General features: G+C 40.0%; 1 long non-coding RNA gene across 1 annotated transcript; it reads left to right on the forward strand.

Moving 5' to 3' along the window:
• Positions 1–311: 311 nt before the first annotated feature.
• LOC148126783 (uncharacterized) lies at positions 312–3,558 on the forward strand. Its single transcript, XR_015741390.1, has 3 exons — positions 312–385; positions 1,790–1,878; positions 2,438–3,558. It is a non-coding gene; the product is annotated as an uncharacterized LOC148126783 (long non-coding RNA).
• Positions 3,559–9,631: the final 6,073 nt, after the last annotated feature.

Genomic DNA, 9,631 nt, shown 5'->3' on the forward strand with positions numbered 1-9,631 from the left:
CCTGGCCACACCCATCTGGCTCCCTGAGGTCAAACACAACCCTGATGCGGCCCTCAATGAAATTGAGTTTGACACCCCTGACCTAGAAGTTCTCATTTATTCCCCTCAGAATCTCCTCCAAAGGATGCAATGGGATAACAGATCGTTGTTTTGAGGAGGTTTTGGAGAAGTAAAGATGGTGGTTTGGCCAAGGAATATTACTGCTACTGCAACAAAACAACCTACGGTTGCGAGCTTCAGTCTCTTTCATGCGGTTATTTATTAGTGTTGTCATTTGTAATTTGAACTAATCATCCAGTTATACCGAGTTTAGTATTTTCACCCCTGTTTTGTTTTTCCCTCCTAGGAGTAAATTGTTGCACTGAATCTTATACTACCACCACAGGTAAGATGCCTATTGATGTAACTTGTAGATTCCACAAGGCTGGACTATCTCCAAATCTTTGCAGTCTTTGGGGTCCTTCTAATCATAGTAGCTGAAAACTGCCAATTCAGTTTCCGGCCCTGTTATATTAGAGGTCTACCATGGGTATACATGTAGTCCTCAACTTAACCACATTTTGTTTAGTGATTGTTTGAAGTTACAATGACACTAAAAAAGAGATTTATGATGTTTTCCACATGTACGACTGTTGCAGTATCCTCATGGTCACATTATCAAAATTCAGACACTTGGCAATTGCCTCTTATTTATTTATGATGGTTGCATTGTCCTGGGATCACAATTTGCGACCTTCTGACAAACAAAGTCAGTGGGAAAGCCAGATTCATTTAACAATCATGATAATAACTAAAAAATTACAATGATTTACTTAACAACTGTGGCAAGAAAGTTCATAAAAGGAGGCAAAACTCACTTGACAACTGCCTCACTTGGCAACAAAATATTTAGGCTCAATTGTGGCTGTAAGTCAAGGACTACCTATATTCCAGTTTAAAAAATCTCCAGATTCCTCTCCAAAATGCAGTCAGATCCATGTGAATTAAATATGTCCAATTTCTCTTTGAAGGTCTCAGTCTCCAAAAATATCACATCACATGTATGGCCATCTGAAGTTTAAGCCAGTTAGACTGGTGGAGTAGGAATTAAGGAGGCCAAATTTAATCACAGCCGCAACATTCACTGGATGACTTTTGGCTACTGGTCATTTCTTATGTTAACACTGCTATGCATCAAGATGAGATTGGGGACCCAAAGAAAAAGATTTAATAAATCAGCCTAAAAGAAAAAGGAAAAATCACAGATAAGACTCACTCATGAGTTCTGATGGGACACTCATATTCCTGATCTCTATTTACTTTATATCCCCTTGAGATTCAATGTCTCAAAGATCTTCTTTGAGCAAGAGAGTTCAGGACTATATCTTCCAGGGGATCAAACAGATGTGCTGCAGAACATGAGAAGTACCGGGGTTTTCAGAGGCAGATCCCAAAGAGATATAATATTGAGGAGCAGAATACTTCTGTAGACCTAGCATTCCATGTCAACTGAATCAGAATTGTATGTCCAGTCAGTTTGCCTAAAAAATTCGGTCCCATCCTCTTCCTTCCACCTTCTTTCAAGCACCTTTCATTTGAGCAGCCCCATCTAGAGTCAGGCTGTATCTTTTGATGTTGCAAAAAATAAAATAAAAATACTTACTCAGGCAAGGCAATGCTCCTCAAAATCAGCCACTAAATCATTGTCTCTTTTTTGGCTGTACCTCCTTTAGAATTGTAGAAGAACGGGCATAGGCTTTTGCCTTTAAATTGAAGTTTTGTTTTCTTTTCGTTTCCTAACCCTTGACAGATCATGTGACCCTTAGACCCTGGGAAATGGCGATGATTGTTCTGGGCTGTTTATTTGGAGGCATGATGATCGTTGGATTAATGTGCATGGTAAATATATGGTTATTTATGTTTGTTTGTTGCTTCTGCACTGATCTCTAAGGGAAACTGGACCAGGATCTGACAATGAAAAAAAAAAAGGGGATAAAAGCTTTTTCTTGAAAAATCTAAAGTCCTAGATGCACAGATCAATTGGTCCCAGGGAGGCATATAATTCATTGAAATACTTTATCAGAGGGGTGGAGAGCATTGGCTCTTTTATGACCTGTGGACTTTAACTCCCAGAATTCCCGAACCAGCTATGCTGGCTTGGGAATTCTGGGAGTTGAAGTCCACAAGTCATAAAGGAGCCATTGTTCCTCACCCCTGCTTCGATGTGAAAAGCATACATTCTTTTTATTTTCCTCCTCTCTTCATATGTGTGATCTTATCAAACACAGCAGGACTAGCTGCTAATTGCAGCATGGATTTCATGCTTAGGTTCTTGAGGGAGTAAGCAAATGGGAGGAAAGTTGTGAAAGACAGAATAACCATTTCCAAGGAGTTATAGAAAGACGAAATTGAAGCAATTATGACCTGATGTTTACAAATACTTTCTTGTTTATTTTAGATCTGCTACTATCTGAAAAAACGATGTCCAGTACAACAGAGTACCTGTGTAACAACAGGAAGTTACATCCCTCATTCTGTGCAATGTGGAAGGTGTTGAGGTGTTAAACAATGGAAAAGACATAATCGGAACAAACTGTGTTAATCGTCTCTTCCCCTGCTGCTATTCTGCAGTCCCGGCAGTAGTTGTATAAGAAGGAGTGACTGCTGAACTCATATATACAGTATATATATTCAGGACATTTTTTTCTTCATCCACATGTAGATTCAGTTTATAGATAATTTAGAATATGGACTCTACATTGGCTCAGAAGCCAACCATGATGGTCTTTGACAGACATCTGTTATTTGGTGTCAAAGTCGTATTTCTTTCAGAACATCTCACTTCTGTTGGTGACTGTTGTAGTTAATTAGTAATTCTTAGAACTTTTCTTCATCCATTGTTTGCTCCTGCTTATCACCTTTCTACTTTCTGTTATGTAGTGCCCACTTAAAAGAAGTAAAAAGTATTCTTAGATTGGAACGAGACAGAGAAGCTGATAATGTAAAGAATAAAGGAGGGAGCCCATACTCCGTGGAGTTCAGGGGAATGACGACAACCATCTTTGGCTAACTAAATATCCCCAAAATTTATTGATCAGTACTAAAGTTTTTACTTCATTCACAAAAATGCTAAGGCTAATGAGAGGGAACAAAAGAATGGTCTGAAGAGGTAGGATACGATGCAGATTTAGAGCATATCAAGAAGAGAGGAAGAGAGAGGAAGAGAAAAGAAAAAGAAAGAGAGAAGAAAAGAAAAAAGAAAGAAAAAAAGGAAGGAAAGGAGAAAGAGAAAGAGAGAAAGAAAGAAAAAAAGATGACTTGCTAACAATTACTACAAAAAATGGTAGTAAAATTGGGTCTGATGATATGGTCACTCACTTTACAACATTACAATGGAAATTTCAGTCCCAGTTGAGGATTACTGTAAATGCTTTAGAATGCAAGAGTTTTGTATTAATCTGAAACATGAATTTTCTTCCCCCTGTAGTACAGTAGTGCTAAATTACCTTTCCTGCTTGCTCTAACGGTAATTTGTTTCTACCTGCTCCGATTTGTGTATTTGTAAATAAATAGATATTACATGGCAATGTACATTTCTCTCTCTTCCTTTTTGGTCACACATATATATTTGTGCATCAGAATATCTTTTTTTAAAAAAATTAGTAGACATTTTAAAAATAAAGTCAAGACAAAACACTTTTCTTTTTTAACTAAAAAAAGAAAAAAATAAGAATGAAAAGGAATTTATAAGACCGATTAAGAATTTCAAAATAACATTAGGTTAGTGTTGCGCATTAAAATACATTATATCAATTTTAAATTCAAACTAATAGTCAATAATTAATTAAAGCAGCCAGTATAATATAAATCAAGATGATGCATTAACATTTTTTGTCTCATGCAGAAGTTTCAAAACTTTCTTAGTTCATGGTACCCTTAGTATAGCAACAGCAGTAGCACTTAGACCTATTATACTGCTTCATAGTGCTTTACAGCCTTCTCTAAGCAATTTACACAATCAGCGTATTTTCCCCAACAATTTGGCTCCTCATTTTTACCGAGCTCAGAAAATGGAAGGATGAGTCCACCTTGAGCCGGTGAGAATTGAACTGCTGGCAGTCAACAGAATTAGCCCGCAATTATTACACTGTAACCACTGTGCCACCACGAATCTTGGTAATTCTTTTACAGTGACATCTAGGCCAGCTAGTATTGTAGTTCATGTCATGTCTGAGAGATGTCAACTATTGCTGTGTTTCCCTCAAAAATTTAAATATTCTGCAGTGCCCTGTCAGTTTGCAGTTGCAGCCTGCTGCACTATGGCACACAGCTTGGGCAATGTGATCTAAACCAGTGTTCCTTAAATTTGGCAACTTCAAGATGTATGGACTTCAATTCCAAGCATTCCCCAGCCAGCAACCAGTATTGCCATAGCTGGGTAAGGAATTCTGGAAGTTGAAATCCACTCATCTTAAAGTCACTAATTTTGAGAACCACTGGTGTAATCTAAGAAGTTTACTCTTATTTAATAAAACAAACAAAAGCTAATAGATTAAAGCTTTATGTGAAGAAAAAGAGTAACTTTGAAAGCTGTACCATTCCCTAAGTGGAATCCCTAAATGGTTTCTAAGTTGATTGACATTTTGTATGAAACATATTCCTCAAATATGAGGTTATTTTTGACACGGATGCAGACCCAAACAACATAGGAATAGAAACATCCATAAGATTTCTTCTGGGAAAGAAACAGGATAGGTTTGTTTAAGTAATAAATTGCTGGGAGTTTTATGTCATATAATTTTAATAAATTATTATTATTATTAATGTGCAAGAAAGCAAATTCGACCTTTCATTCATCCTAGGCTAGAGTTCTGGATGATTTCAATTCCTCTGAAGAGATGCTTTCTGAATCTAAATTTCCACTAGCTTTTCATTTTTATTTTTAATTTTACCACAAAGGTGATTGTGCTCTGCACAATCAGAACAACTCAGCATAGAACTTGCTAACTGAATCACTACCCTTCAGACAACACATTTCCTGTGTTTGTAATTATTCTTACATCAACTTGGATGTAAAGTTGATATATGGCCTGGTCTGATCTGATGTAATCAAAGAGGTCCCATTTGCAGCATATAAACTGCCTTCCAGATCCGTCATCCACTGTATACTTGCTATGACACAAACATGTCAACCATCAAAACACACACACACTGCCCAGCAAAGGATATGAGATACTACAGAATTGCAAGATTCAGCAACGGATACACAAATCTAAAGAAAATCCTGGATATTTTAGCTGTTATGGGCAAATATAGCATAATGAGATTATCAAATACTTCCCAACAAGAAAAATTATAAACAAGATAAAAAGTACTGTTGTCTTAGATCTCCTCTGTCCTCTAAAGAAAACCTGACAATCAAACTGGACATGTCTTGGGAGCCCCAATGATTTCTAATCCTGAATTCTGGGAGTGTCTTGATTTTCTTGATTTTTAGATAGCTTCATGAGGAGTATCATTGTAAGGAGAAGATCCTGGAACTCCACTTATATCTCATAAATGCAGCCAAGACAGGATATACAAGCAAGACAGGGCGAGACCTAAGGTTTTGGGATGAGTAAAGGAAATGAGCAACTATGGGAGAGGTCCATCTTGGAGTTTTTACACTGCAGTGTTCCACTTACACAAAATATACTGGCCATTCAGATGATGCTAATATCATCTACTAAACAGGTATTGTTGTCTGGCTATTGTACCCTTAACCCTGGGCAAACGCGGAAAGAGCAAGGCAGTCAAATGACACCATGCTGGCCATAATGTCCAGTTCTGGTCACCATCATACAAAAAAGAGGCTTAGACCCTACAATGATTGCACAGAAGAGCAACAAAGATAATAAGTGATCTGGAATCTAAACTGAAGGAATTAGATATGTCTAGTCTAATGAACAAGGGTGAAATGAAAGCAGTTTTCTAGTATTTGATGGGCTGTCACAGACAAAAGGGGCAAGGAGGTTGACATATTCTCCAAAGCAGGGGTCTCCAACCATGGAAACTTTAAGACTTGTGAACTTCAACTACCAGAATTCCTCAGCCAGCAAAGCTGGCTGAGGGGTTCTGGGAATTGAAGTCCACAACTCTTAAGGCTTTGCTGGCTGAGGAATTCTGGGAATTGAAGTCCACAAGTCTTAAAATTTTGCTGGCTGAGGAATTCTGGGAATTGAAGTCCACAAGTCTTAAAGCTTTGCTGGCTGAGGAGTTCTGGGAATTGAAGTCCACAACTCTTAAGGCTTTGCTGGCTTAGGAATTCTGGGAATTGAAGTCCACAAGTCTTAAAATTTTGCTGGCTGAGGAGTTCTGGGAATTGAAGTCCACAAGTCTTAAAGCTTTGCTAGCTGAGGAATTCTGGGAATTGAAGTCCACAAGTCTTAAAGCTTTGCTGGCTGAGGAGTTCTGGGAATTGAAGTCCACAAGTCTTAGAGCTTTGCTGGCTGAGGAGTTCTGGGAATTGAAGTCCACAAATCTTAAAACTTTGCTGGCTGAGGAGTTCTGGGAATTGAAGTCCATAAGTCTTAAAACTTTTCTGGCTGAAGAGTTCTGGGAATTGAAGTCCACAAGTCTTAAAGTTTTGCTGGCTGAGGAGTTCTGGGAATTGAAGTCCACAAGTCTCAGAGCTTTGCTGGCTGAGGAGTTCTGGGAATTGAAGTCCACAAATCTTAAAACTTTGCTGGCTGAGGAGTTCTGGGAATTGAAGTCCATAAGTCTTAAAACTTTGCTGGCTGAAGAGTTCTGGGAATTGAAGTCCACAAGTCTTAAAGTTTTGCTGGCTGAGGAGTTCTGGGAATTGAAGTCCACATGTCTTAAAGCTTTGCTGGCTGAAGAGTTCTGGGAATTGAAGTCCATAAGTCTTAAAACTTTGCTGGCTGAAGAGTTCTGGGAATTGAAGTCCACAAGTCTTAAAGCTTTGCTGGCTGAGGAATTCTGGGAATTGAAGTCCACAAGTCTTAAAGCTTTGCTGGCTGAGGAGTTCTGGGAATTGAAGTCCACAAGTCTTAAAGCTTTGCTGGCTGAGGAATTCTGGGAATTGAAGTCCACAAGTCTTAAAGTTGCCAAGTTGGAGACCCCTGCCCCAAAGCATCTGAGGGCAGGACAACAAATAGCAGATGGGAACTAATCAAGCAGAGAAGCAACCTGGAATGAAGGAGAAACTTCCTGATAGTGAGAACAATTAATCTGTGGAACAGCTTCTCTCCAGAAGTTGTGGCTGCTCCATCAATGGAGGCTTTTAAGAAGAGACTGGACAGCCACTTGTCTGAAATGGTGTAGGGTCTCCTACTTCAGCAGTGGGTTGGTCTAGAAGACTTCTAAGGTCTCTTCCAACTCTGTTAATCTATATTCTATGAAAATTATGTGGTTTTAACGTGATTACACATGACCCTTGTTGCATCTTTCTGGCTTGTAGCAGATGACTGTTCTCCTCATATGTTTCTATGCTATGAAGATTCAGACTTTTTTTCTCTCAAAAAACAACAGCATTCCATTCCATTCACTTCAACCTTGAAATATCCAGACATTTCAACATTTCAAGCACAATTCATTCCTGCCGTTTAGCGATGAATCACCTGGCAGGCTTCCAAACTCTTGTGCTGGATTTACAGTAATGAAATTACAGGGTTGCAGGAAGGAAGCAAAATGAATAGATTTTTTTAAACAACAAATTTTAGTTAAACCCAAGGTACAGTAATGGTTATCTGAAACAAAGCAGAGGTGGTATTCGGCAGGTTCTGACCAGTTCTGGAGAACCGATAGCGGAAATTTTGAGCAGTTTGGAGAACCGGCAAATCTCACCTCTGACTGGAGAAGATTTTACAGTCTCCTTCCCCTGCCACGCCCACCAAGCCACACCCGCAGAACCGGTAGTAAAAAAAATTGAATCCCACCACTGAAACAAAGGTAATACTGTAAATAGGTGGCAAGGCCAATTTTATCTGGGCAGTCTGGAGGGAAGTGAGAATGAGCACATAGTTGGATAATCAGAAAAAAATACCTTACTATTTGGAGCACACAAGTTAATGTTACAATAGTAGCAGAAGTTATGGATAATATCGGGGTGGGCTGGGGTTCATAGGCGTTCGGGGGAGCTCCTAGCTAAGATTTTGCACAGTTTGGAGAACCCCAAATCCCACTCCTGGCTGGCCCCGCCCACCCCTCCCCTCCCCTTCCAGGAGTCTCCACGCGGCCTGTTTTGGATGCAGGTAAGTGCAGGCTTCCTGGAAGTTCATGAAGGCCAGAAATGGGCCCGTTTCCAGCTTCCAGAGAACCTCCGGAGCCCAGGGAGCAGGGGTGGGATTCTACCAGTTTGCACTTATTCACTAGAACCGGTTGTTAACATTCTAAGCAGTTCTGAGAACCGATTGTTAGAAGAAATTACTGGCCTAATCCTGTAAGGAAGGCAGGAAGGAAACATTCTGGTGTTGCTTACAGAAACTGCCTCTCTGTTAACCCTTATTAAATTCTTGGCAGGACTCGACTTCCTGTCTCAGGAACTTCTCTGGAGTTATTTTTTCCTCCTTTGCTGGTATTTTGCTTGTGTGGAGTGACCATTCAAAGTTACAATGGCACTGAAAAAAGTGACTTATGACCATTTTCCATACTTATGAGTGTTGCAGCATCCCCACAGTCAGGAGAAGCCAGGTGAGGAGATGCGTGCCTCAATGTGAGTGATGTTGAGTTGGCCATGCCCAGCCAGCCACATGACCACCAAGCCACACCCACCACCTAAGCCACGCCCACAGAACCAGTTGTTAAAAATTTGAATCCCACCCCTACCGGGGAGGCTGTCTTTGCCCTCCCGGAGGCTCGAGGAAAACCTCCGGAGCCCCCGGGAGGGAAAAGATGAGCCCCCCCACCATAGTGCAGGAGGCTGACTAGGCCACGCCCATCATGGCCATTCCCACCCAGGAACTGGGCAAAGAACCCTTTGCTAAAAATTTTGAAGCCCACCCCTGGTTAACGTTACAATAATAGCAGAAGTCATGGATAATATAATGCTAATTCCTACATATTTATGTGCAATATTATAGATTCGCTCCTTAATAGGAGCCACACGTTTGAAAAAGCCTTTAGATTTTCACCCCAGCTATAAATCCTGATTATGTGCTCTGTCCCCTTAAACAAAACCATGGGCCTATCAGACTTCTGATCACTTAGCATTATCTTAACCAGGGATGGGCCATCACAGGTTTGAAGGTTCTATGAGAGCATCCAACATTCTCCCTCTCTGATGGGGATAGGTGAGTTCTAAATTTGATAAATAAACAAATAAACATGAAGCTGCGAATAGGATGTGGCACATGCACACCCTGGTTATAACACACACAGGCTTAAAGAACTGCTGGTCAAACAGTTTGTTGTGAGGGGCGGAAAATAATGGATTTGTAGTTCTGCCACCACAAAAATCCATTCTGATTATTAAGCCATGAGAAACGTTTGCTGTCCTTGATGCAACACTGGCCCTTGTCTGTCTCCGTCTTTCTGTTTCTATTTATCAGGATTTCATGCAAAGAGTCCACACGCCATCATTTTTGGTCAAATCTTTGCATTGAAAATAAGAATTCCCGAACCTACACTTTTCTTTGTGTCAAGGATATGCTTT

Source organism: Pseudonaja textilis, chromosome 2 (genome assembly GCF_049901715.1).
Source record: "Pseudonaja textilis isolate UNSWEBS1 chromosome 2, rPseTex1.2, whole genome shotgun sequence".
Taxonomy (NCBI): domain Eukaryota; kingdom Metazoa; phylum Chordata; class Lepidosauria; order Squamata; family Elapidae; genus Pseudonaja; species Pseudonaja textilis.